The sequence below is a fragment of the Mustela lutreola genome, chromosome 15 (genome assembly GCF_030435805.1).
Source record: "Mustela lutreola isolate mMusLut2 chromosome 15, mMusLut2.pri, whole genome shotgun sequence".
Classification (NCBI taxonomy): domain Eukaryota; kingdom Metazoa; phylum Chordata; class Mammalia; order Carnivora; family Mustelidae; genus Mustela; species Mustela lutreola.
The window spans coordinates 2,423,544-2,448,640 of NC_081304.1; the positions used below are offsets into that span (position 1 = coordinate 2,423,544).

The window sequence follows — 25,097 nt, forward strand, 5'->3', positions numbered from 1 at the left end:
CCCCGCCCTCTTCCCCCTCTGTTCCCGCCCAGCCTCAGGAGAAGGCTGGGAGGCTTTGCTGCCTCTGCTTTGCAGGGAGGGAAGACACTTGCCAGGGCGGTGTCCTGCCTCCCTCTGTGCAGACACACCGCCGCCCATCGGAACACCCCATCCCACCAGCAGCTCCAGAGGGGCTGCCGGTGCTCCCCGCTCATCTGCAACCCCTCCCCCACGGGGCTGGAGGGGGCAGGCGGGCCTGGGGGCGCCTGGGTTGCTGAGCAACAGCGCTGTTGCCCCTGGAGACGCTCCCACACACGCCCCCCCACCTCTGTCCCGGAGCTGAGTGGGGGCTGGGACCCTGGGTGCCTGAGCTGCGGGCGTCAGGTGGGGGCGGCCAGGAGGGTAGCCGCGGGGCTCCTCCAGCCTTCTGGGGCGGGGAGGGTCTCTCACACCCTTGCCCCCGGTGAAGGCTGGGAGCCCGCGGCACCCACCCGGGCGCCTCCCCCGCTGGGCGCACACCCCTCGAAGGAGGGAGGGCGCAGGGCAGCTACCACCCGCGCTTCCCAGCCGGGCTGCCGTCAGCCCTGTCTGTTTGCCAGCAAGCGCCCCCGGGTGTGGAAAGGGGCATTTTTCACGGAGATGAGCTGTTTCCTTACAGGGAAACTGAGGGTTCTGCTGCCAGCTAGGGCGAGTACTGGGACTGGAACCCAGGCTGCTTGACGGCCAGGTTCCACGGCATCTCCCGCTGCCCACTCCATTGCTGGGTCCGCCCTCTCTGGCTGTCCTCCTGCCCCTGTGGGAGACTGGATCAGAGCGCGGCACCCAAGGAGCAGGCCCGGGCCTGGCACAGAGCCCCAAAGCCACTGCTTGGCCCCTCCTCCCTCCTGGAGCTGCCCTGGCACTGCCAGAGCAGGAATCAGGTCTGACGCGGGGTGGGGGGGGTGCCAGGGGGGAGGGGACGACATGCAGAGGTCAGCCCTTGGGGCTGTGCAGGCCGCCTTCTTGGGTCTGCCGGGTGCTCAGGCCATCCCACTTCCTCTGGAGCAGAGGGGCAGCTGGCGGTGCTGGGCATGTGTCCTTAGACTCCAGGGTGGTGAGCTCTGGAAACAGGGGCCCCAGGCAGCCACATGCTGGGGCGGGTGATTTACGGAGGTTGAAATTGAACCCTTAGCTCCTCTCCCCTGAAGGCCGGCGCCGGGGGAGCTGGAAGCAGCCACTGGGAGCAGGCCCCCTCCCCTGTCCTGGCTGCTTGTTCAGCCTGTGGTGTCCAGCCCTTGGGGCCACGGCAAGCCCCCCTTCGGGGTAGCTTCTGCCCGACTCCAGGAGTCCTGTGCCCACAAACCCTGGGAGAGGCCGGCCCAGTATCCAGCCTGGATACTGGTGAGATTTCATTCACCAGAGGTTCATTCAGGAATTTTCTGTCTCAATTCTACTGTAATAAAATGCGAATTCCTCTGAAAGCATCACGGGGCTCAGAAGGGGTCCTGCCGTTTTCAGACATCGAAAGTGGCGCTGCGGTTCCCCCAGCAGGTTTGTGACTCTCGATGAATTCACGAGGGACCCCCTCCGGGAAAAGCAGGCCACCCGATCCAGATCAAGCAGCCACAACTGCATTTGTCTCTCTCCCCAGCGCCCCAGGTTGGTGGAGAGGAGATGGTTCTCTGGAGGGCCACCTTGACTCAACCTGTGGTGGCCCACGCGCCATCCACTGCCCACATGTCCTGGCTGGTGGCACGTGGCGGAGAGGTGGTCAGGAGTGCAGGCACACTGACGAGGACGGAGGGGGCTTGAACCTGAACTGTAGGCACGGGCGAGGGAACGTAGGCCCCCAGGAACACTTTGGGGAAGTGGGATCTCTTGACTCGGGCCGAAGGAGACAGGATTCCTCCAGCAGGGGGTTGGGACGCACCATGTCCTGGTGGGAAGGTCTGGTGGGAGCATACAGGTAAACAGCGCTCAGGATTCGGCCGGGAATGGCAGGCATTGCTTCGAGCCTAGTCTTGGGGCTCAGCAGATGAGTGCACTGCTGGCTCCCAGCTTCACCTGTCTCCCCCCGCCCGGATCTGTAGGATAGAAACTGATAGAAATGAACACTGAACCTCAAACCAGCTTTACTTCCCACAGACACCCCGCCCCGGGGCACAGAGCACCCAGAACTCGCAGTTTTAGGGGATGCACAGTGGTCTGCCATGGCTGAGAATAGTATGGGAACCGCCTTTGGGCATCAGCGGATAAGTCACATGAAACCCCCTCCTGTTGCTTTGCAGCCTTATTCAGGCTCCGTCTGGGTTTGGGTTTCACTTGTGCCGTCAATTCTCCCTTCCAGGCTGGACCACGCAGCTTTTCCACCCGATCTGGGCATCTCCTTCCCATAACCGTCTCCATCAGCAGCGAATGGGGATTTCCCGCCCGAAAGGCCATCCCGGAAGCAACGGTGAGGTTCTGGGAGAGGAGCCCGATCTCCGTCGGGAGCACGGAGAGTCTGTGGCACCGTGTGGGCAAGCAGAGCCCGCCAGAGACGTGGCAGCCCCGAGCTCTGTGCTGTTGCCCAGCGTTCATTGAGCGCTTCTGTGAGCTGATACTATCAGTGTTGGGGGGACCTGCAGAAGCTGAGGAGGGTCCCTGTTCCCTGGAGGAGAGCCGTGATGGCCCGCTCTTCCGGGCGAGGGGTTGCGGTGCAGCGAACAAAGACGGGGGGAGGGCTTTCTGCTCCCACTGCGTCCTTTCTAACACCACCCCCACCATACGGCTCTTCCAGTGGGGGGGCGGCTGGTCCTCGCAAAGCAGACGCAGGTACAAGTTCCCCGAAATACCCACCGAGGGAACACCGTGTGGTCACAATCAGAACCCCGAGCCCATTTCGTATAGGGTTTCAGAAACACGAGGATCCCAAAGACTTCGTATGAGTCCATCCGCATGAAACGTTCAGAAGAGGCAAGTGTGTAGAGCTGTGGAGACCGAAAGAAGACGAGGGTTTGTCCAGGCTGGGGGGAAGGAAGGAGGCGGGAATGGCGGCCGGTGGGCACCGGTGGGCACCGATGGGCACCGGTGGGCACCGATGGGCTCCGGTGGGCACTGATGGGCACCGGTGGGCACCGATGGGCAGCGATGGGCTCTGGTGGGCACCGGTGGGCAGCGATGGGCCCCGGTGGGCACCGATGGGCTCCGGTGGGCACCGATGGGCAGCGATGGGCACCGGTGGGCAGCGATGGGCAGTGATGGGCTCCGGTGGGCACCGATGGGCTCCGGTGGGCACCGGTGGGCAGCGATGGGCAGCGATGGGCTCCGGTGGGCACCGATGGGCACCGGTGGGCACCGGTGGGCTCCGGTGGGCACCGGGCACTTCTGGAACATTGAACGTGTTCTAGAATTCCGTCATGAGCGGTTACACCACTAAATGCCACTGAATTTTATACTTTTCAGTGAGAGAACTTGGGGTGTATTAGCATCTCAGTAAAGCCATCGGAGATTTTAAGTCCCAGGGGAAGATGTTCCTGATGGTGTTGGCCGGCGGTGTTTCGTGTTTGCGTTTCAACCGTATCTCAATAAAGCTCTTTCTTCTTTAATCTCCACACAGGAGCGGACGCAGTGAGAGGACCAAGGAAAGACACCAGAACACGAACAGCAGCTTTGTGTGGCGGAAGGAGCCGCAAACAGCCAGGCAGGATCCGTCCAGAGTCCGGTGGAGGCCCCCACGGCCAAGCCCCGGGACCAGCCCATCCCTGCCCCGGGCAGGACCCTGTGACTCACCGGCGAAGGCACAGAGCATCGGGCAGCCAGGGGTCAGCTCCTCCCTGGGGAGGGAATGCGGCCCGGCCGGCCGGGCAGGCAGGTGAAGCGGGCCAGCAGGTGTGGCGGGCGGGTGAGCCCCACTCGGGCTGGGAGCTTGGGTGGGCTCCCCTCGAGGCAAATGGGCAGGGAAGTCAGGCAGGAGACCGCGGGAACTACCCGCCAAGCGGGCGGGCTCGGCACTCCTCCCTCCTTCATTCCCGAGGAGAGTGCTCACCCCTGGCAGCCCAGCCTGGCCTGGTGGCCTTGCCCAGCAGCAGAGCGGGAGGGTTTGCTCACGACCCTGCAGGACAGGTCAGGCGGCGAGGCTGGTGGGGGAGGGAGTCCACCAGGGACCCGGCCTAATTCTCACACCAGACGCCCCGCAAAGCCGCAGCTCCCCGACTTTCTGTTTTGAGGGGCTGGAGCCCAGGGCTGTGCAAGAGAGCAAGCAAAGTGAGTCACGGTGGGTGGTTGGATGGGCGGATGGACGGACGGACGGACGGACGGGTGACATGAGACAGGGGTCCTCCACGCCACCTCCGGCTCGCAGCAGGCACACAAGGCCTTGTAAGGAGAAGTGCCCGGGGAGCAGGGTCAGCGCTCCAGGCGTTGCCTGAGTCACTTGGTTATTCCTGGCCACGGAGGACATCCAAGGCAGGAGTGGGGCTGAATGAGGGGCCGCCGGGCTGCCGGGAGCTTGGTGAGGCCCGTGGTGAGGAAGTGCAGCCCCGGGGGGGTGGAGGGAGAGCCTGGGAGAAGGTTTGCAGAAGGCACCTGGGCGGGCGGGGGTCAGTGTTCCACACGGGGGCCCGCGTCCCAATCACAGGCACGCAGAGCCGACGTCTTGCCTGCTCGGAGCTGAGGAGCTGGTCGGCCCTTCTCGCGCCCCGGCCGACTCAGGCACAGAGATGGGACCCTGCATAAGGAGCCACAGTTATCCTTCCCTTCCACTGCCCTGTCCCGGCCCTGGCTGGTGCGGGGGGAGGAGGGGCAGATTGGCGCCCCCCCCACCCCCCCACCCCCCACCTCCCACCCTGCTGCCTCCAGAGTCCGGGGGAGCCCGGGGGAGCCCGGGGGGCGACGGCAGCAGCCAGCCCTGCGTGGAAAGCTTGCAGCGGGGACCAGCAATGGGCTCATCTCAGCAGTGAGGGGAGCCGGGGACCCGGGTTCATACGCCAGCTCTGCCTCTCCCTAGCTGTGTGGCCTCAGGCAAGTTAGCTCACCTCTCTGGGCCTTGGCCTCCACTGTGAGATGAGAACAAAAATACTGGGTCTGAGGCAGTCCGGGCGGCTCAGCTGGTTGAGTGTCCAACTCCTGGTTCCAACTCGGGTCATGATCTCAGGGCGCTGAGACCAAGGCCCTTGGCGGGCTCTACGCTCAGTGGGGAGTCTTTCTGGGGTTCTCTCCCTCTAACCCTCCTGCTCTCTCTCTCTCAAATAAATAAATAAAGCTTTAAAAAAAGTTATAAACAGGCCAAGGACTTGGCATGTATTTGTGGTTAACGAGGGGTGGTTGTTGTTATCTCAAAATTGTTGTATTATTAGTAGATGAATGTTCTATCATCATTTTATTACCGTCCAGTGTTCACATCTCTGATCCCGGCGAGGTCTGTCCCCAGCCCCGGCCCCCCGAGTCCCTCAGCCTCCACCCCCACTCCAGGCACTTCGTGCCTGCCGGAGACAGAATATCACAAGCTACTTATGATCTAAAAGATTTTGTCCCCAAATCTTTTCTGACTTTGCAAAAAACTCTCAGTATCCTGCCTGCCTCTGCTTTAAACTTGGCCACTAGCTTTGTGACCGTGTCTGTCCCTTGCCTGGCTTGGGTGACATCCAGTGCGATGGTCACGGGTCCTTGGGGGCTGGTGCCTTCCCCGGTTAGGAGGCAGCCAGGAGAGGGGGCTCAGGAAAGCCCGAGGAAAGTGGGGTCTCGGCCTCTGAGGCCAGGCAGCCTGTTTTTGCATCCGTGTTCCAAAAGGAGCCAGGACAGCAGCCTCCGGCCTGCTCACAGGCCTGGAATCCCCAGGGAATCCAGTGTCTTTGGGAAATTGGACCCAGACTGGGGATGCTCAGGGGCCCTCAGTTCCCAAGGAGGGACTGAACTGGGGTCAGACAGTCCAGTCTCACCCGGGAACAGGGCGAGGGGCTCTCCCTCTGTGAAGTGGGGTGACATCTCCCCGCCCGTTGAGGGCCGGCCCCTTGAGGGGGGTCGAGATGCAAGAAGGTGTATCTGGGCTGGGATGTGGCTGGCAGCTGGCTGGTCAGGCCCCCAGGCTGCAAGCATCCTGGAAAGGGCTCGCCCTGGGGAAGGGCCAGCTCCTCTGGGGCAGTTCTGGGGTGGTGTGGTTGTGGCTCAGGGGTCAGCACGCTGACTGGATTGGAAAATAAAGGCCTCAAGGCCTGGCCTGCGAGAGTCATGGATCTTCATGGACAGGAAGGTCCCAAGGGCCAGGTGGTGGCCACCCACGTCCCGCTTTGGGAAGAAGGGGCTGGGTTCCCAGCAGAGGCTCGGCTCTTGGCCCCCTTGGGGAGCTCCTACAGTGCAGGAGGAGCCTCAGCCAAGGGCACGTGCTTCCCAGGGTAGTCGGCCTCCGGCGGGCCCCAAGCAGCGAGGAACAAGCATCAAGGCCCTGCCCCCTCCGTTCGGCCCAGCCACGGAGCTCCCCAGGGCCGGCTGAGCCTTCCTCGAGAGAGACCCCAACCACGGTGCCTCCTGACCTCACGCCTCCCCCTCACGATCGGCTTCCTGGGAACCCACCCTGCACGCAAGAGACTCGACGGGACTCGAGAGAAGGGGCCCGCGGAGGAGGCTGGACAGAGCACAGGGGCCGCCGAAGCCTGCCCCCAGTCCCACGCAGACGCTTGCTCAGTTTCCCCAACAGCACAACCCACCCCCCAAGATTTATGTCCATGCAGAACCTCAGAGAAGGAGGCAACAGTGTCCTAGTGCATGAAACTAGTTTGAGATGCGGGATGAAAGCCTCCTGGAGTCAGGACAGGCCCTAAAGCGAGGGACGTCCATGAGAAGGGACACAGAGACTCGCAGACAAGGCCACGTGACGAGGGAGGCCCGGCTGCGCCGAGCCTGGGGACCCCCTGCCCCCAGAAGCTAGGATTCTCCCTCCAGCGTCCAGAGGACCCCCACGATGGTATCGACACCTTGACTTTGCACTTGGGTGTCCAGCCCTGGGAACAACTTATCCCTGCTGTTTCACGCTCCCCGGGGTGCGGCGATCGGCGGCTGCAACCACGGGAAGCAAAGCCAGTTTCAAAGGTGAAATGGTCTAAGGACAGGCGAGTGGCCATGTGTCCTGCGCAAGCCGCCCCTCCCCCAGATCTTGAGCCACAGGACGGGAGCGGGGGGCAGGGGGGGTAGTTTTATTTTGAGGTGCTCTGCAGGCTTTGGCAAGAGAGAAACGGCATGGGATTTAACCAATCGTCGTGACTCCCTTGCAGCTGTCACCGAGCATTTGCTGGGGTGGGAGAGGGGACACATGGCAGGGTGACCAGCCGCCCTGTTTTAGCCCCGAGAGACCCGTGGTGGCAGCAGCCCCCAGTCCTCAGCAAACAGCACCGCAGGAACCCGAGGCCCTGGCAGCACAGCAGGCGAGACAGCGCGGTTGGGAAGGCAGGAGCAGGTGGGTGTCGAGAAGGGAAATGCAGGGGCGCTGGGGGCTCAACCCGTGAAGCGTCGGCCTCCGGCTCAGGTCATGATCCCAGGGTCCTGGGAATGAGCCCCACACCGGGCTCTCTGCTCAGCGGGAAGCCTGCCTCTCCCTCTCCCTCTGCTGCTCCCCCTGCTTGTGCGCTCTCTCTCTCAGACAAGTAAATGACTCAAATCTTAAAAAAAAGGAAATGAAGACAGTTGCGCCAGCTCTGCGCAATGCCCCGTCCTTCTGGCAAAGAGGGAGCACGCTTGGTGACGAGCTGGGAGACAGACCTGCGTCGGGTCACCTCGGAGATTCTGCGTGCGCGTCAGATGCTCTAATGTGTGCACTTAGGATGTCATGGCACCGTGTGAAGAAAAATGGTGAATTTTACGCTCACAATTTAAATTCTTTTAAGATTTAATTTATTTGACAGAGAAAGAGAGTAAGAGAGCACAAGCAGGGGGAGCAGCAGGCAGAGGGAGAAGCAGGCTCCCCACTGAGCTGAGCAGGGAGCCCGATGCGGGACTCCATCCTGGGACCCCGGGATCACGACCTGAGCCGAAGGCAAGCACTTAACTGACCGAGCCAGCCAGAGGCCCCCTAACAATTTAAATTCCTGATGTTTCTTGACTTCGAGTGGCCTGAGCAGCAAACAGAGGAGCCACGACACGTAGAGAGACTACACACGGGAAGAGGGAGGAAGCGGATGTCCAGCGCCGTCAGTGACACTCTTCTCCCGGTCTGGGGGCAGGAGTCGTCTACACCAGCCGCAAGGCACGCAGGTCAGATGCACCCCAGCAGCCGGTGGATGAAGGCCCGAGGTTGGGAGGCGTGGCCAGGCTGGAGCCGGTATCCCATGGAAGGCTGGAGGGCACCGACCACGCTCTGTGAGACACCCTGGGAGACACGCCCGTCCCCCGCATGGGGACAGTGCCAGCGACGGGAGGTTCCTCTGCGGGACGGGGCCGACAGACGCTGGAGCTCCAGGGATCCGAAGTGTCAGCACGGTCCCCCTGTTCGAGTGAGAGCCTAGGAGGGCCGAGTCATAAACATTGTCCTGGCCTCGGTCTGGCTCAGAGCCGGTCCCCCGGCTCCGCGGAGCACCCAGCACCGTTTCCTGGCTCCTGCGAGTATCATGGGCTTTGCACACGCCTTGCTGGGTTAACACACACCCGCATCCGTTCACTCGTCCAAGGAGTACGAGCTACTGTAACAAGGAAAGCACCAACATCTGAAAGTGTGTCTCTTCCTGCGCTGACCGGAGTTACAGCCCCCCGAAGTCCAGGCCCTCGTCCCCGGAAGGTCGCAGGCGGAGTGAAGGTTCCCAGTCGGCTGCCTTGGAGATGGGGAGACGATTTGGGGTCATGACGGGGTCCGCCGGGATCACAAGGGTCCTCAGAGGTAGAGACGGGCCGGGGGGGCGGCGAGGAGAGAAGACGTGAGGGCAGAAGCGCTCAGGGTGATGCCACGGGAGGGGCACGGCCAAGGAGCCCGGGCGGCCGCTAGAAGGCGGAAAAGGTAAGAAGGTTCTCAGACCCTCCCAGGGCCTCCGGAGGGATCACAGCCTGACTGACACCGTGCTTCCAGCCCAGTGAGCCCCACGTGGGACCTCCGATGTCCAGAACTGTCGGAGAATAAACGTGTCTTCAAACAACTAGGTTCACAGCCATACGATTCAGCGGCGACGGGAAACAACACGTCCCTATCCCCGGCCACGACAGTGTGTAAAAGGCCACTTTTCATCCTGCGGAAAAAGCAGAGGTTGGTACCTCCTGCGAAGACCCAAAGTCCTCGGCGCTGGTGGTCCCTGTCCTGTGGATGCGTCTTGCGCTCAGAGCCACGGACACACCCTGCAGGGGGGCAGGGACCAGCCCGGTAGGGACCACCCGGCCAGGTGTGACGCCCGGGCTGGAGCGGAGTGGCACGGCCCCGGATCGGCGCTCTGTGGTCCTTCTCTCCCACCGGCACCCCGCGGAGGCCCACATGGACAGGACGCCCGTTCCCTTTCCTTGTCTTGCCCCAGGGCTGTCTTAACTCTCCTGTCCTCTGTCTCTCTGCAGTCCGGGGGCCTGGACTTCTGGACACCAGCGTACTGACTGCTCCGCCAAGGTCATCGTGTTCTTCGAAACCCATGGGCAGGAAGCTGGTAGGGTGTGTGCTCCCAGAGGCCGGAGGGTCACCCTAGGATGTTCGTAAGGGCCTGAAGTCGGGGGTGTGCTGGGGCTTTAGAGGTAGAGGACACATGGTCGCCCCGCATGCTTGTAGTCCCCAGGAAGGACGCATGGCGGACCCTTCTGTCCTGGTGGTGGCGCATCCCGCCCTGGGACTCCACGAGAGGGGGCCGGCTGGGTGAGGACCCGGAGCAGGAGCAGGTCCTGCAGCTGGGGGACCTCTGACCCTGCAGATCTGGTGAGTTTCGCGGTGGGGGCAGGGGAGAGGCCCCATGTCTGGCCGGCAAGCCCAGTGTCGACCCCAGGCAGGCCTCGGTCTGGAAACCGGCTCCTCCCGCGCTCTCCGCTGGGGAGGCAGCGACTGGCCATCAGACGCACCCAGCGGGTGCTGCCAGGTGAGCTGGGGCAGGTCAGGCCCAGTGAGAAGGTCAGGTGTGCCTAGCAGCAACCCACCGTGAGGGTTCCTCGCGGCCTAGAGCAGCTGTAAGGTGGGAAGCGATCCCCACGGACCTACTCATGGCCAACGGGGTGTGGGAGCAGTGCACGACCATGAGGTCCCCGGACACTGTCCCACCGTGCCTCCTGGGAGCTGCTGGTCTGACTGTGCGACAGGGTGGTCTCTCAAAGGTGCCGCTGAGACGCCGGTTAGGAGCCGTGAAGTCATTGCCAGATGCAAGGGTGCAGAGTTCCCCCGAGGTCGACAGCTGTGGTGGGGCTGTGTCGCTGGCTGCGGCCGGGAGCCTCCGGGGGGAAGAAGAGGGTCCCCATTTGGTATCACTTCCAGGGACCCCCTTGGAGTATTTTTGCTTTCCAGCCCCGGGTGAGTGTAGAGGGCCTGATTCCCCCAAGGAGACACGGCCACCAGGGTTCACATCAGCACCTCGGCTGGTGAGTCACCTTGGGCTCCTGTGCCAAGAGGCCCGCCAGCGAGGGACGGCGTCACCCCCCCAGCAGGGTCACCACACTGGCCCGTGGGGAAGGTAGAGCATCGGCTCTCCGTGGGGCAGCGAGGATGAAGAGTGGACCCAGGAAGCTCTGAGCCTGACTTGTTTGGGTCAGGGGCCTTCGCAGACGTAACGAAGCTCGGGAGGGAGAGGGGATCTGGATTGCCCGGCTGGATCCGGTCTGAATCCGGCTGACCACAGTCCTTGCGAGAGGGAAACGAGCCGCACATCACGGAGGACAGGGGCATGAGAAGAGAGGCGGAGACCAGAGGGACGAGGTCGCAAGCAAAGGACCATCCGCCGTTGCCAGACGCCGGAAGAGGCAGGAGGGACCCTCCCCCGGAGCCTTCAGAGGCCGGGCAGGCCGGCAACACCGACTTCAGACTTCCGGCCCCCGGGACTTCGCCAGGAGAGCCCTGTTGTGTGAAAGCCCCAGTGCGCCTAGTCTGTTGCAGCAGCCCCAGGAAAGTCGTTCGGGGACCAAGCAGGGCTCCGGTGGGTGGGCTCGTTCTAAGAAGTGGATGCCGGGGGTCCATGGGCTAGACCCCCACCTGCCCGGAGCTGGGTCCCTCCCCACGCGCCGCCCTTGGGACGACTGTCTCTGTATCCTTGTAGGGACCGGGGGGCTGGGAGGGCATGGGGCCAGGTTCAGGGCTCCCTGCGGGGTCGCCCCAGCTCCGGAGCCCCCACGGGTCAGCGCGGCTGCTCCTCCAGGCTTGCCCTGTGCCCAGTCCTGCTTCCCCGCAGCTGTCCGCTCTGAGAATGCTCCCCAGTGAACCCCCTGAGCCCCACTCTTAGCCTCCAGGAGTGATTCCCCAGAACCGACCCATAACGGGGGTTATTTCCACCCGAGGAGAAAAGGTTGCATTATCTCATAAAGGGCGCTGGAATGCGCCAGCACCACCCGAAATAAAAGTCGTATCTGAACCTCACGCCGAACCCTGAGGAAACTCCAGATTTCAAAGATTAAAAAACCCTAAGGGCTCTACCAGAGAGCACACGGGGATTTCAAAATAACCGTTCTGAATTTCACTCCAAGACCAGAAGCCGTAAAGGAGAAGAATAATAATTTTTATTACAAGTTTTATTTTTAAATCTTCAGAGTAAAACCCCCTGTAACCAAAGTCAGAAAAAATTGAAAACCGAGCAGAAGATTTTTCAATGCGTCACAAAGGATCAGTCTCCTTAAAAGCAACAGAATTACAAATCAATTTTTAAAAATTAATAACTCACCCATAAAATGGCCGAAGGCCCTCACCAGGCCACAGATAATGACAGACATGTGGCTCTGGAAATTAAAATTCACGGAACTTCACTTTTTTGTTTTTACGAAGTAAAATTCTCATAGCAAGATTAACCATTTGAAAGCCAACCATTCAGTGGCGTTTAGTGCAACGACCACCCCATGCATTCCGAACACTTCCGTTCCCCCAAAAGGGACCCCTGTCATCCTTAGCCGTGTCTCCCTATGCCCCGGCCAGTGCCAATCTGTTTTCTGCCTCTGGATTTTCCCATTCTGGACATTTCCTATAAATAGAATTGTACAGAATGTGGGCTTTTGTATCTGACTTCCTTCGCGGAGCGTGTTTTCCGTGTCTCAGCTGTGCCGTGGCAGGGGGCAGAGCCCCGTTCCCGCCCCCGCCCCGGGCTGCACCGGTTTACCCACTGACCGGTTAATGGGCGCTTGCCTTGTTTCCACCTTTTGATGACTGTGAGTTTTCTGGGTCCCTGTTTTTTTGTTTTGTTTTGTTTTTTTATTAAAGATTTTATTTATTTATTTGGAGAGAGAGCACAAGCGGGACGGGGCAGCAGGCCGAGGGAGAGGGAGAAGCAGGCTCCCCACTGAGCAGGGAGCTGGATGGGGAACTCGATCCTAGGACTCCGGGATCATGACCCGAGCCGAAAGCGGACACTTAACCGACTGAGCCAGTGCCTGTTTTCTTTTCTCTGGAGCCCCTACCTCAGAGTGGAGTCGCCTTCCCCAGACTTCAATTTCCCCTTTTCGTCCCAAACAGCCTGGTGGGTCCGGATCTCCCTGACGACTAGTGAGTGCTGTGGAAAGTCTTTTCACCGTGCTTTTTGGGCCTTTGTGCATCTTCTGTGGAGAAATATCTATTCAGTCCTTCGCCCATTTTTTAATTGGGTCGTTTGTCTTTTTGCTGCCGAGCTGTTAAGAGTTCCGTATCCATTCTGGATCGCCGGCCCTGATCAGCTGCGGGATCTGCAGTCTTTCCTCTCGCTCTGTGGGTTCTCTTTTCACTTTCGGGATAATGTCCTCTGATGTACAAAAGTGTCTAATTCTGACGAGGTCCAAATTATTGATTCTTTTGTTACTCATGTTTTTTTTTTTCATAAATGCAAACTATCCTGAAATACAATTTTTAGCTTTTTTATTTAAAGCTTAGTAAAAAGATCAGAAACTCTGATCACACACCGTTTAGGGGGCACACGAAGCTCTGGTGCGCATACATCAGTGAACTTCGGGGGGAACATTTTTTCAGCTTCTGACCAAGTTATGAAGCTTGATCCGTCTCTTCGAGCCAACAATTCCAGTTCTAAGAATTCTTCCTGGATACCCTGACACGTGGAGACGTTATGTCTTTACCGCTACGTGCTGACGGACTTTGCCGCGTTGTTTGTACTGACCTGCTGTGTGGCCCGGAGAAAACCACTCGCCCTCTCTGTTTCTATTCCTTGCCTGCCCTGGGAAAGAAGCCATGACGGTCGGACTTGTCTAGAGTTACAGAATGCATTCCAGAGCTGGAAGAACCTTCTGTCATCCGTTCAGTCTGCTCCCTTATGGACAGAACCTGAAGCCCAGAGGGCCAGTCACGTATGGGGGTGGGAGCACCAGGGAGCACCTGCTGGAAGGGAAGGTGGGATTCTTAGTCTCAGCCCCTCTGGGGAGCTGGGAGCTGGGAGCTCTGGGACAGCCTCTAGCTACCTTGGTCATGGATGCTTCTAGAACAGGCTGTCCCCCATTCTGAGGCTTCCAGGACTGAAATGACCTGTCAGGCCCTATTCTGTGGGAGAGAATGTGGTCACCTGAGCAGGGCCCCCTCCTCACACTCCCATGACCCCTGCACTGGTCCCCGGCCGACTGGTTTGTGTCTTCACGACTATCTTTCCCCTGTGAGCTCCTGTCCCGAGTGTCCCCAGACTGAAGGCCCGGCTAAGGCAAATTGCCAATGGACACTCGAGACATGTAAGAATGGACTATTTGAGCTACACTGAAACTCCAGGATAGACAAAACTTTTTCAGCATCATTTTCTTTCTTTCTTTCTTTTTTTTTTCTCCAGCATCATTTTCAAGATGAAAAAAAAAAAACAAAACAAAAAACCAGGCTTGAGTCCCTGATGAGGTCTGGAGTCCAGGCTCCCCGAGCACCCTCAGCATAACCTCATGTGTGCAAGGAGGCTGCTGCCTCTCCGGGCCTCGCGTCCATGCTTTCAGCAGCAAACAGCCGGAAAGCAAAATCTCTTCCAGAAACCTCTTGAAATCGCTGCTCACATCTCACACAGCAAACCCCAGCTGCGAAGAGTGTGGGGGGGGAGTGAGGAACTTCAGCCTGGCACGTGGCTCGCTCTGAATAATCAGGGTTCGGTTAGGCAGGTGGAAGGGGAGAGTTTGGTGGGAACCACCAGTACAGTCCCAAGGCCAAGCGGGCAGTAGACAGGGCAGAAAGATCACGTCCTGGCACCGGTCCCAGCCGCACGGCTTCCACAGAGGGCATGGCCCAAGCCCCCAGAAGCCTCGGGGCCGTGGGTGTCCCAAGCACAGCCGCTCCCTGTTCAGCTGCTCCCAGAATCAGGCCAGGCTGGGCTGATCGCGGAGTCTGCCTTTCAAGTTTACGGTCAGACTGGGTTCTTTGGATGACAGCCCAGGGGAATGCTGACCTTGGAGGGCCAGTCCCTTGGCCTCCTGACCCCTGGGCAGGGGAGTGCCCCCTGCTGGGCCACCGAGCAAGGACTTTGGGGCACAGAGCCGATGCCCCATCTCCCCGGGCCCCCTTTCCCTCACCCATCACTCACCACAAGTACTAGGCCTGTTGTAAAAACAAAGTCGGTCTCTGCCACGCAGGGCCCTCCCCAGGTCGACCCTGGCTTGGCTCAATTTTCTACCGGTCGTAGTGGAAAGCAAGTTCAGCTGTACAGGGGGACCCATAAATGCCAGACACAGGGCTCAGCCCCACATCCAAGCCCTGCTGGTCAGGGCACCCCCTTTCCTCCAGAAGGACCCTCCTTTCTCGGGGTGGGGCGGGGCAGCTTCCGGGCAGGCTGTGGGGGTGTTGTAGACGCACCTCCCACAGACCCCTCTCGGGGAGCTGCTCAGGCTGGGCCCCGGCCCGGCATCCTCCCACAACCACACAGAGGGCTACCGTGCAGCCAGCAAGCCCGGCCCAGGCTGGCACCCAGAAGACCTGAACACAGCCGCTCCCGTGAGTTCCTGAGTCTGCAGGCGCAAGCAGCCGTGTCACAGCCGCCCAGAGTGGAAGCAGCAGGGTGTCCGCGACGGAGGAGCGGGCACACACACAGCGGCTGAGCCACACGGCGGGACCGAGTCCGGCCTTTGGAAGGAGTGAAGCTGGAACACCTGCCTCCCCGTGGGTGAGACAGAGCGCCACGCTCGGTGAAAGACACCAGGCACAGAAGGCAGCCCATTGCACGAGTCCACGGATGGGAATCGTCCAGCACCAGCAAACACGCCAAGAGCGGGTGCCTGGCTACCCGGGGCTGCCGGGGCTGGGAGAATGAGGAGTGACTTCTTCATGTATCCAGAGTCTCCTGGTGGGGTAAGTTCAGGAGCGAGATGGAGCTGGGGGTTTCACAGCCCTGTGAAAGTACTCAGGGCCCCTGAGTTCTAGACTCGGTCAGTTCATATTATGTTATGTGGATTCTACCTCAGTTTAGAAGGTAGCATCAGTAGTGCTCATAGTATTGGTGCTTAGTAGCATGGGAGGTGCTAGCAGTATCAGTGTTTAGTAACATCGGTGCTGCTAGTAGTATTGACGCTTAGTAGCATCAGTGGTGCTAGTACTATTGATGCTTAGTAGCATGGGTGGTGCTAGTAGTATCAGTACTTAGAAACATCAGTGCTTAGTAGTATGTGCTGCTAGTAGTATCGGTACTTAGTAACATTGGTGGTGCTAGTAGTATCAGTGCTTAGTAGCATCAGTGGTGCTTGTAGTATCGGTGCTTAGTAGTATGGGTGATGCTAGTAGTGTCAGTGCTTAGTAACATCAGTGGTGCAAGTAGTATCGGTGCTTAGTACTATGGGTGGTACAAGTAGTATCAATGCTTAGTAGTATGGGTGGTGCTAGTGGTATCGATACTTAGTACCATCACTGGCACTGGTACTAGGAGTCTTGGGAGTAACACTGCGGCACCAGAACCCTCAGTCCCACCCCAGGCAAGATGAGTCAGGCCCAGGAGGCCAGCAGAGCAGCGGCACTCGCTCACCAGCAGCCCTTGCACAGGCGCAGGGGACCCCAGAGACCCCCCTCCCATTCGGAGGCATCTGAGAGACTCTATCGGTGGTGGGCAAGTTGGAAGAACCAGCAGGCGACAGAGGCAGGTGACGCCAACAAAAGAGAGGCACTCGGAGGGCCAGGGAGGAACACCAAAGCCGTAACCACGCGATGCCGCGCCGCCGGGCGTTGGACTTTCACGAACAGTCGTGATAATGCAACCGCTACTGCGCTGCGACTTTAGGACCAGCCGGTAAAGTAAGCTTGAACGAGGACTGGTTACAGAGAGGACGACCGGCCTCAGCAGCCTTGGCCGTGTGGAGCAGCAGAGCTGCAGAGGGAGGGTGTGGCGAGCGGGGGGAGCCACGGAGGGCAGGGGTCCGAGACCTGCTGGGACGGTGTCCCCTGAGGCTCTGGAGATAGATAGGGTGAGACAAAGTGCCAAGGGCAAGCCACAGGGCCGTTCCCAGAGGGTCCCCCTCCGCTGGCAGGGGTGGGGGGGAACCGGGTTCAGTCATCAGCCATCCCGGCAGGTGCGTCTCCGCGGGGGTGCAGAGGGGAGGCGGGACTGTGCATCGCCTCCCGGGTCTGCACCTCTCCCAGCTCCGGCAGCCACAGCTGCCCACAAACTTGACGTCACCGCCAGGTCAGCAAGGGAGCAACCCAAGCTCGACACGGCCCATACCGCACCCCCGTCTTCCGCACACCTGCTCCACACGCAGGCTTCTCCGGCTGGACCTTGAGCCGTCCTTCCAGGGGCTCAGGCTCCTGTAACACTGGAGTGTGTGGGACCGCCTCCTTCCGCTCCCCACCCCAGCCCACCAACCGATCCTGCTGACTTTGCCTTTGGGGTCGACCCAGAGCCCTCTGCTGCCCAAGGCCACCATCATCTCTTGCCAGGGATGCTGCACGGGTCTCCTCGTCCACCCCAGAGCCGGTCCTCCACGGAGAAGCCCCTCAGTCCTCCGAAGCCCAGGTGGGCCCATCCCACTCTGCCCAGAACCCAGAAATAGTTCCTTGTTTTGTTCAAGGACAAAAAAGCCCAAGTCCTTACGATTGGCTCCAAGGCCTAAGTGCCGGGGTGAGCCTCCCCATCCTCTCTCTGACCTTCCCTCTGACTCCCCCCAGCCCCCGAGACAGCCCGCCGCCCCCTGCTGACCCCACGCCGCCCACACTGGCGTCTCAGGGGCTGTGCACCAGCTCCTACCGCTGCCGGGACACCGTCCCCTGCCCCTCCAGCCAGCCCTTCCGAGACTTTGCTCCCGTGTCCTCTGCTCTGTCCGGTGTCCTCTGACCGGCCTGTTCTCGATGGCACCCGCCCGCCCGCCTGCCGCACTCCTGATTCTCCCTCTTACCCTGCTCCAGGTTTTCCCGAAGCACTAACGGTATTTTCAGGTGTGGCCCAACTTACCTATTCACGATGTCCTCTGTGTGTCTGTCCGCTGGAATTATGTCCACCCCAGGACGAAGCTCCGGGCGGGCAGGGCCCTTTGTCTCGTTCATGAAGTTTCACAGGAGCCTGCAATAGGTCCCCCACGCAGAGGCCGGCCCTCAGCAAATATTTGTCAAATGAGCGAGTGAGCAAGTGTGTCATCTGGAAGCAATGGCCAGAATGAGCTAAGGGCCCGCGACGTGCTTGCCTCTGGAGACCGGGCTCAGAGAGGGAAAAGGGGAGGAGGAAGTTTCTGCACCACTGAAAAGATCTGTACATATGGGGGCACCTGGGGGCCTCAGTCGGTGAAGCGTCGGACTCGGTTTCGGCTCAGTTCATGGTCTCGGGAGGTCCTGGGATCGAGTCCCCCATCGGGCTCCCTGCGCCACGGGGAGCCTGCTTCTCTCTCTCTGCCTCGCTGTCTCTCGTGAATAAATAAGTAAAATCTTTTTTAAAAAAATCTGCCTGGACCCATCAAAACAGCATGGAGAAACCACCCCACAGAGTAAGCCCAGGCCCAGAGGGCTTCACAGGTGAATTCTACCCAGCCCTGAAGGAAGAAATACCACCAACAGTACACAAGCCTTTTCGGAAAACTGAAGGGGAGATAGCACTTGCCAGCTTGCGGAGGAGGCCTGCCTCGATCGCCCTGGCGTGAAAACCAGGCAAAGACGTTACAAGAAAAAGGAAACTACAGGCCAATAACCCCCCGGGAACATGGGCGCGAAGATCCTTCCCCGAGTGTCAGCGAGGACAGACCCGAGGGGATGATCTGTCTGACCCGGCGCGATTTTTCTCAGGAATGAAAGTTTGATTTCACATTTGAAAATCAATCGATAGAGCTCACCGTGTTAACAAACTAGAAGGAGGAAAATGTTATGATTATCTCAAAATAGAGGCAGAGAAAAGCATTCGGTAAGGTCAGCATCCATTCCCGAACCAAACACTCCGCAAACTAGGGAAAGAAGGGGCTTTCCTCGCCCTGGTAACGGGTGTCTGTGGAAGACCCACGGCCAAGCCCATCCTCAGCGTGATGGGAAGACCCGCAGCTTTCCCGGAGGACCAGGAGGGGGACGAGGGATGGTCCCACCTCTTCCCCTCCGTTCGCCGCGCGAGTCTGAGCCAGCGCAAGAAGTGAAAGGGGAAGACACCCTCAGATTGGAAAGGAGGAAACGGAGCTGCCTTTACGTTATTTAAATAGCAGCGGTCATCCACGCAGAAAATGTAACAGAACCTACAAAATAAACCTTCTAGAACATACAAGTGAGTTTAACGAGTTTGTGGGACAAACACCAGTGTATAAAAATCAACTGTCTTCTATGTAATAGCCACAATCAGAAATTTAAAAAGATTTTAAGTGTAATTTGCAATCGTTCCAAAAATATAAACAGTCGGAGACAAATCTGGCAGAAGGTGTCCAGGGTGTGTCCACTGAAACGTACAAGTCATTGCTGGGAGTTCAAGGAAGATCAAAGAAGTCACATACGCGGCTCATCAGTGGGAAGACCCAGTCTGGACAAGATGCCCGTGGCCCCGGGGCACCTGGGTGGCTCAGTCGCGGAGCCTCCGCCTTTGCGTTGGGTCATGATCTTGGGGTCCTGGGATCGAGCCCCGCCTCGGGCTCCCTGCTCTCGGCGGGAAGCCTGCTTCCCCCTCTCCCACTCCCCCTCCACTCCAGCCTGCGTTTCCTCTCAGTGTCTCTCTCTCTGTGAAATAAATAAATAAAATCTTAAAAAAAAAAAATGCCCGTTGTCCCCGAATCATACAGAATTATATATGGGGTTAGTGGGATCCCATGCAAACCCCAGCAGCCTCTCTTTGATGGAGACTGAGAAGCTGATTCTAAAATTCACATTAAAACAGAGGAGGACCTAGAACAACCAAACAAGTTTGATAAAGAAGCACGAGGTTGGGGGGGGCCGGCATCACCCCATGTCGGGACCTCTCAAGGGGCTGAGAGGTCCGGACGGCGTGACGGGAGTGCGAGGGTGGACGGAGAGGCCGAGGGGGTGGAAACAGACCTGCCCGCGCAGCCACCACTGACTTCTCCGGGAGGGACGCAGGCGATCCGGCGGAGGGAAGTTTCCGACAACGGCGACATTTGGATATCCATATGCAAGAAGAGAGCTTCGACTCCTGCCGCCCACCATCTACAAAAATTAACTCAAAATGGATCAGCGACCTAAATGTAAAACCTAAAACTGGGAGACTCCTGGGGGGCTGCGGGTCGGGGAAAGGGGAGCGTAGAGAAAACAATGCTCTGACCTTGAATTAGGTGAGGATACCTTAGGGGGGACCCGTCGAAGAAAAGCTTGGCAACTGGGAGTCGTCCAAGTGAAATGTTTGATGAGAGCGTGCCTGGGGCTGGGGGAGGGGCGGCGGCAGCGCAAATATCCTAAATGTTCCCAAACCGACTGCGATGGTGTTTGCACATATCCGTGAATACACCGAAGATCTCTGGTTCCCCGCTTCGGTGGGGGAAGGGCACGGTCCCTGATGTAAGTTGCGACGGAGCCAGCTCGCTTTTATAAGGAAAAAAAAAAATGAAAACTTCAGCTCTCTGAAACGGAGAGGAAGAGAAAACCACCAGCTACGAGAACATCTCTGTAAACCAGACATCCAACAGTATGTGTCGGGAGAACGTGAGGAGAAGTCTCGAAATTCACGAAGTTAAGAGCAGCCCTCTCCGCCCGGCCCGCCCAGAGCGCCCCCATGTAAGACTCGAACGGACCCCTCATCAGAGAAGATGGAGGGACGGCCAGTAAGGGCCTGCTGAGGTGTGGAGGGTCCCTGTCACCGGAGAAACGCAAGCGCGACCCATAGTCAGATCCCACCGCACACCTGTTCGACGGCGGCGCGAGGTCTGGCCGTGCCGGGTGTTGGACTCAAATCCCCACCGTGGCTTTGGGACGCGCGGCGGCTTCTGAAGACGTTAGAGACCCGCCATGGCGGGCCACAGTGGCCCTTCTGTCCCCAGGTCCTCAAGGGGAGGTTTAAGTTTGCACAGACTCCTGCCCATGCGGGTCCCTAGCAGTGTATTTATAACAGCCCGAAACTGGACACCAGCCACCCCGGCTGAGCGGGGAGACAAACCGAGTTATTTCCACGCAGCAGCCCTGCCGTTCCGCCAGCGCGGGAGGCCAGATCGGGCCGCGTGAGAGAAGCCAGGCCCGGCAGAGGACGCACGGGAGGCTTCCATCCGCACACAAGACACAAAACGCAAACAGATCTGTGGTGACAGCAAGCAGACCGGGGGCTGCCTGGGGACGGCTTGGGGGCCGAGGGGCTGGACGGGAAACGTCGGGCGATGGATGTGTTCACAGCCTTGGCTGTGGCGACGGTTGCACGGGTGAACACGCAGCCGAGGCTTATCAAACTTTACCCTTTACACACGTCTTTGTCTTTTTAAAGCTTTTGTTGATTTATTGGGAAGGTGGAGAGAGAACACAAGCAGGCAGAGAGGCAGGCAGAGAGAGAGGGAGAAGCAGGTTCCCTGCTGACCGAGACCCCATCTGCGGCTCCATCCCAGGACCCCAGGATCATGACCTGAGCCAAAGGCAGACACTTAACCCGCTGAGCCACCCAGGCACCCCTGCACGCTTGTCTTGAATGCCGGCTGCACATTGATGGAGTTTTTACAAGGAAGACACCCTCCCTTTAACAAGTGGGACCACGCAGAAGTCAACAAGAAACACCTATCGCGTCCCCCACCTCCCGGCATTCCCGTGTCCCCTCAGGTCTCCAGAGTCAGCGGCCGGTCTGGGAATTTCACACCACAACACAGGCCTATGGGGGGAGGCTTGCATGGGGATCAGGCCGCGTGCCTTCTGTCTGTTGGGCTTTGTTCCCCTTGACGCAGGATCTGAGGGCCATCGCCGGTCTCAGTGGACACACACGAAGTCCCTCCCCGGTCGTGCTGCCGTGGCCGTGGCGTGAAGGTACTTCAGTGGACGAGATCGCCCCCCCAAAGACGCACGCTTCGCTCGTTTCCAGTTCATTCCTGGTTCTTGCCGTGGATCTGCCTCCCGTGATGCCGGATGCTGACCGGTCATACACATGCATCGCACACGCATAAGCACACACACAAGCACACACGTCCTCCTGCACACATCCTGCCTGCACACGTACGGCACGCTCGTCGTACACGCACACACCCCCGGCCGTGCGCCCATACAATGCACACATGCGTAAGCTCACACGTCCATACGTGTACACATACGCACACGCGTCGTACTCACATACACACGTACACAAGCATCGATGCACGCTGCGGGGAGAAGGGCACGTTCCCTGTTCCTGGGGACAACCAAGCAGGAGGACCCAGGACGTGGGCGGGGTTTGGGCTGGAGGCCCCGGAAAGCAGAGGGCAGGCAGGTGGGCTCTGGGTGGACAGGTCAGCCAACACAGATCCTGGAAAGGGCCTTGGGGACCCCCGGCCTGCTGTGACAGCCTCCGCTGCCTCCTGGCACCTACGTGGTGAGGCCCTGGGGCTCCTGCACCCACACCCCACACCCCACACCCCTGGCCACCACACCTCGTTTCCACTCTCCATGCTACCTGCAAACAGCAGGGCTAGGCCACCAGGTGAGCAAAAAGGGCTGGGCCCTGCTGCCTCTCCCCTGCCAGCATCCCTTCTAGGAGCTCTGATGCCAATTTCTTCCCTGCCAGATGTCTCACAGGGCCGTTTTGGGAGAACGGTGTTAACACGTCAAATGGGAAACTTCTTTTTATGTCTCCCTCTCCTGAGACTCTGAAGCCCTTAATTGGAGAAGGCTCTGGGGCTGGTGGGGGCTGGTTTGGGCTGGCAATGCAGGGGACGCCTGCACGTGGTGCCTGGCAGAGCTGAGCCAGGAGGAATCGCCACAGGCAACTCTGGCCATGCTGCACAGTCTGGGGACGGGAGGGAGCCGCTGGGGGCACCGCCGCACACCAGCATTCTCCCGGTCAATGAACTCCTGCGTTCGCAGACACCCCCTCCCCAGCCTATCTAAAAATTGTCTGAAAGTCAGAAAGGTAAAGGGACCTACAGCGAGAGTGTCGTCCACCTGTCCCTCCAAGCGGTTGGCAGCCAACGTGGTAGATGACACAGGCTATCACACCCAGGGCCACCATGAGGACCACTGCAGACACATACACCCCACACCACTGTGAATCGATCAGGATGGAATCCAAATGTCCAGGCAATCCACGGGAAGGCGAGGAAAGAGAAACCGAGGAAAAAATAGAAAACCAGCACGAAAACAGCAGACTTAAATCCCAACACTGGAGAAGTTCCCTTAAATGTAAATGATTTTAAAACACCACTTAAAAGGAAGAGATTGGCAGAGTCGGTTTTTTTCAAATGACCCAGTGACACGCTGTTCCCAAGAAACTCACCGCAGACTCAGCAATGATCCTTCACAGAAGAGGGCAGGCACACATGGCCAACGACCTCGTGGACGGGCGCTCAGCTTCATGAGCCGTTAGGTGAATGCGAATTGAAACCACAATGAGATATCACCACACACCTGTCGGAAAGGTTCAAGTAAAAAGTAGGGACCACACCAAATGCTGGCGAAGACACTGAGAAGCCGGACCCCTCAGGGGAGCACTGGTGGGAATGGAGAATGGTGCTGATCCTCAGAAAAACGGCTTGGCAGCCACTTCCAAAACAGGACGTGCGGGGTGTCTGCCCTGCTGGTTCGGTTGGAGGAGCCTGCCGCTCTTGATCTCAGGGTCGTGTGTTCAAGCTCCATGTGGGGTGTAGAAATTACTAAAAAACAAAACAAAACAAAACAAAACTGAACCGGCAACCACCACGGGGCTCAGCCACTGCTCCCTCCAGCCTTCATCCGGACGCGGAAGCTTATGGTCACACACGCACTGGCCACCTCGGTCCTAACAGCCAAACCCTGGGCACACTCGGAGGACCTTCGGCCGACAAGTAGGTCAGCTGGGGTCCATTCACACATTTACGTAGCTTTCTTGAGACAACGGAGAGCAGATCGGCGATCCTGGTGGAGGGGGTCGGAGGCAGGTGGTGTGGAGGCACGGGAGGTCCTGGTGGTGCTGGAACCGGTCCACGTCCAGGCTGTGGGGGGGATCCGTGACCCCTGCGGGCGACAGCAGCCTGTACATGGAACACATGCACACAGACTCGCCCCCACGCACACACACGCGAGTACAGCCGACCGGGAAGCGTCAGTAGGATCGGTGCCTCGTCCCGACACCCGTGTCTCGCTCTGGTTTTGTAGGCTGCACCGACGCACGTCTCCACTGGGCAACACGGGGTCGCAGGTGCCTGGAATCACTGTTGTTTCTGACAACGGCACGTGAATCTTCAAGTATCTCAGCATAAAAAGCTTATTTAAAAAAATAAACAATGAACAAAACCAAACCAAACTGCCCCTGGACTGGGCTGCATTTCGGGTCCGTGATCCGATCCGCGTGTGTTCCTGTCCTGCTCCACACCCCACCCCCATGTCCCCACCCCCGACTCCTCATCCCGAGCTCTTCCCTCCCTTCCTTGTCCGTCCTTCTGTCCTTCCTGCCTGAGGCTTCCACCCGCGATTCAGCTCAAATCCAGGCAGAGGATCCCAGAGGGCACTGCACACAGGCCGGGCCAGGGGACCGGGCTGCAGGTACTCCGGTGGGGGGAGGAAGCAAGGGCTGCCGTCTCTGGGGAAGCCATCCTGTGCCCTCCCCCAGCGTGTCCAGCAGCCCGGGCACCCAGGAGGCCGGCGGGGGCCGGGGGAACAGTCACTACCTGTGCCTGTTGAAGGCTGACAATAGGGTAGGGGGGGTGGGGGGGAGGTGCACGGCCCTGTTGAACATACAGCAGGGAGGCTGTGGTCCTGGAGCCCGACCCTGTCCCGGGAGGCAGCACAGAGGCATCTAGGTTTCTGTTAGGGACTGTGTCTACACTGGGTGAGGACCAGCACTGTGTGTCCCACACTCTGCGCCTGCAGAACCCAGCATCCAGACCCTTTTGGGGTGCCGACTAGGGGATCCCCCGACCGGGGCCAGGAGGTGGGGGCAGGGGTGTGTGCCAAGAGAAAGGAGAAGGTATCGGCCGCACCCAAGGCCCGGATGGCTTCAGGGCAGAGGTTCGCTGGTTTTCCGACTTATCTTTCCAGTGTGCGGAACTCCCCAGCCCTGGGCCGGCCAGAAGGGCGGAGTCCGGCTGAGGAGGCCACCTGGGGTCCTTTAGCCCGGCTTCGGGACTGCTTCTCTCGCTCCTCTGAACCACAATTCACCGCCCTGAGTGCATCACAACCGCCCTGACGATTCTGTACAAACTGCCTCCCCAGATTCTGATGCAAATGGTCTGGGCGGCCCCTGGTCATGGTATGATTTTAAAGCTCCCCATGGGCTGGCCCAGGACCCCGCTCCAGGCTCCGGGGTCATGGCCACCTGGGCCCCGCCAAGTTACCCGGCGTGCCCGGGCCTCCGCGTGCTCATCTGTGAATGGGGAGCCACGGCCCCTGCCCGCCAGGGACGTCCTGAGGAGTGGGGAGAGACCAGGGCAAGTGTCGGGCAGCAGCAGGGAGCCAGCAACGAGCCCTCCGGCCCTCCCCGCCTTCCTCCGCCCGCCCTGCCCGGAGCTGTCCGCATCCCCGCCCCAGAGGCACCTGTGCTAAGGCAGAGCTGGGACCAATGGGCCTTCGTTCAAATCCTGCTGCCGCCAGGTTTTTCCAGCTTGTG

General features: G+C 59.4%; 2 long non-coding RNA genes across 2 annotated transcripts; one reads left to right on the top strand and one right to left on the bottom strand.

The window, feature by feature from the left end:
* The first annotated feature begins 351 nt into the window (after positions 1 to 351).
* On the top strand, positions 352 to 2,947 carry LOC131815583 (uncharacterized). The gene is made up of 3 exons (XR_009347792.1): positions 352 to 1,617; positions 2,306 to 2,413; positions 2,848 to 2,947. It is a non-coding gene; the product is annotated as an uncharacterized LOC131815583 (long non-coding RNA).
* A 9,827-nt stretch (positions 2,948 to 12,774) lies between these two features.
* Positions 12,775 to 18,986, bottom strand: LOC131815585 (uncharacterized). Its single transcript, XR_009347793.1, has 2 exons — positions 17,394 to 18,986; positions 12,775 to 13,378 (listed from the first exon to the last, which is right to left on the bottom strand). It is a non-coding gene; the product is annotated as an uncharacterized LOC131815585 (long non-coding RNA).
* Between the last annotated feature and the right edge of the window lie 6,111 nt (positions 18,987 to 25,097).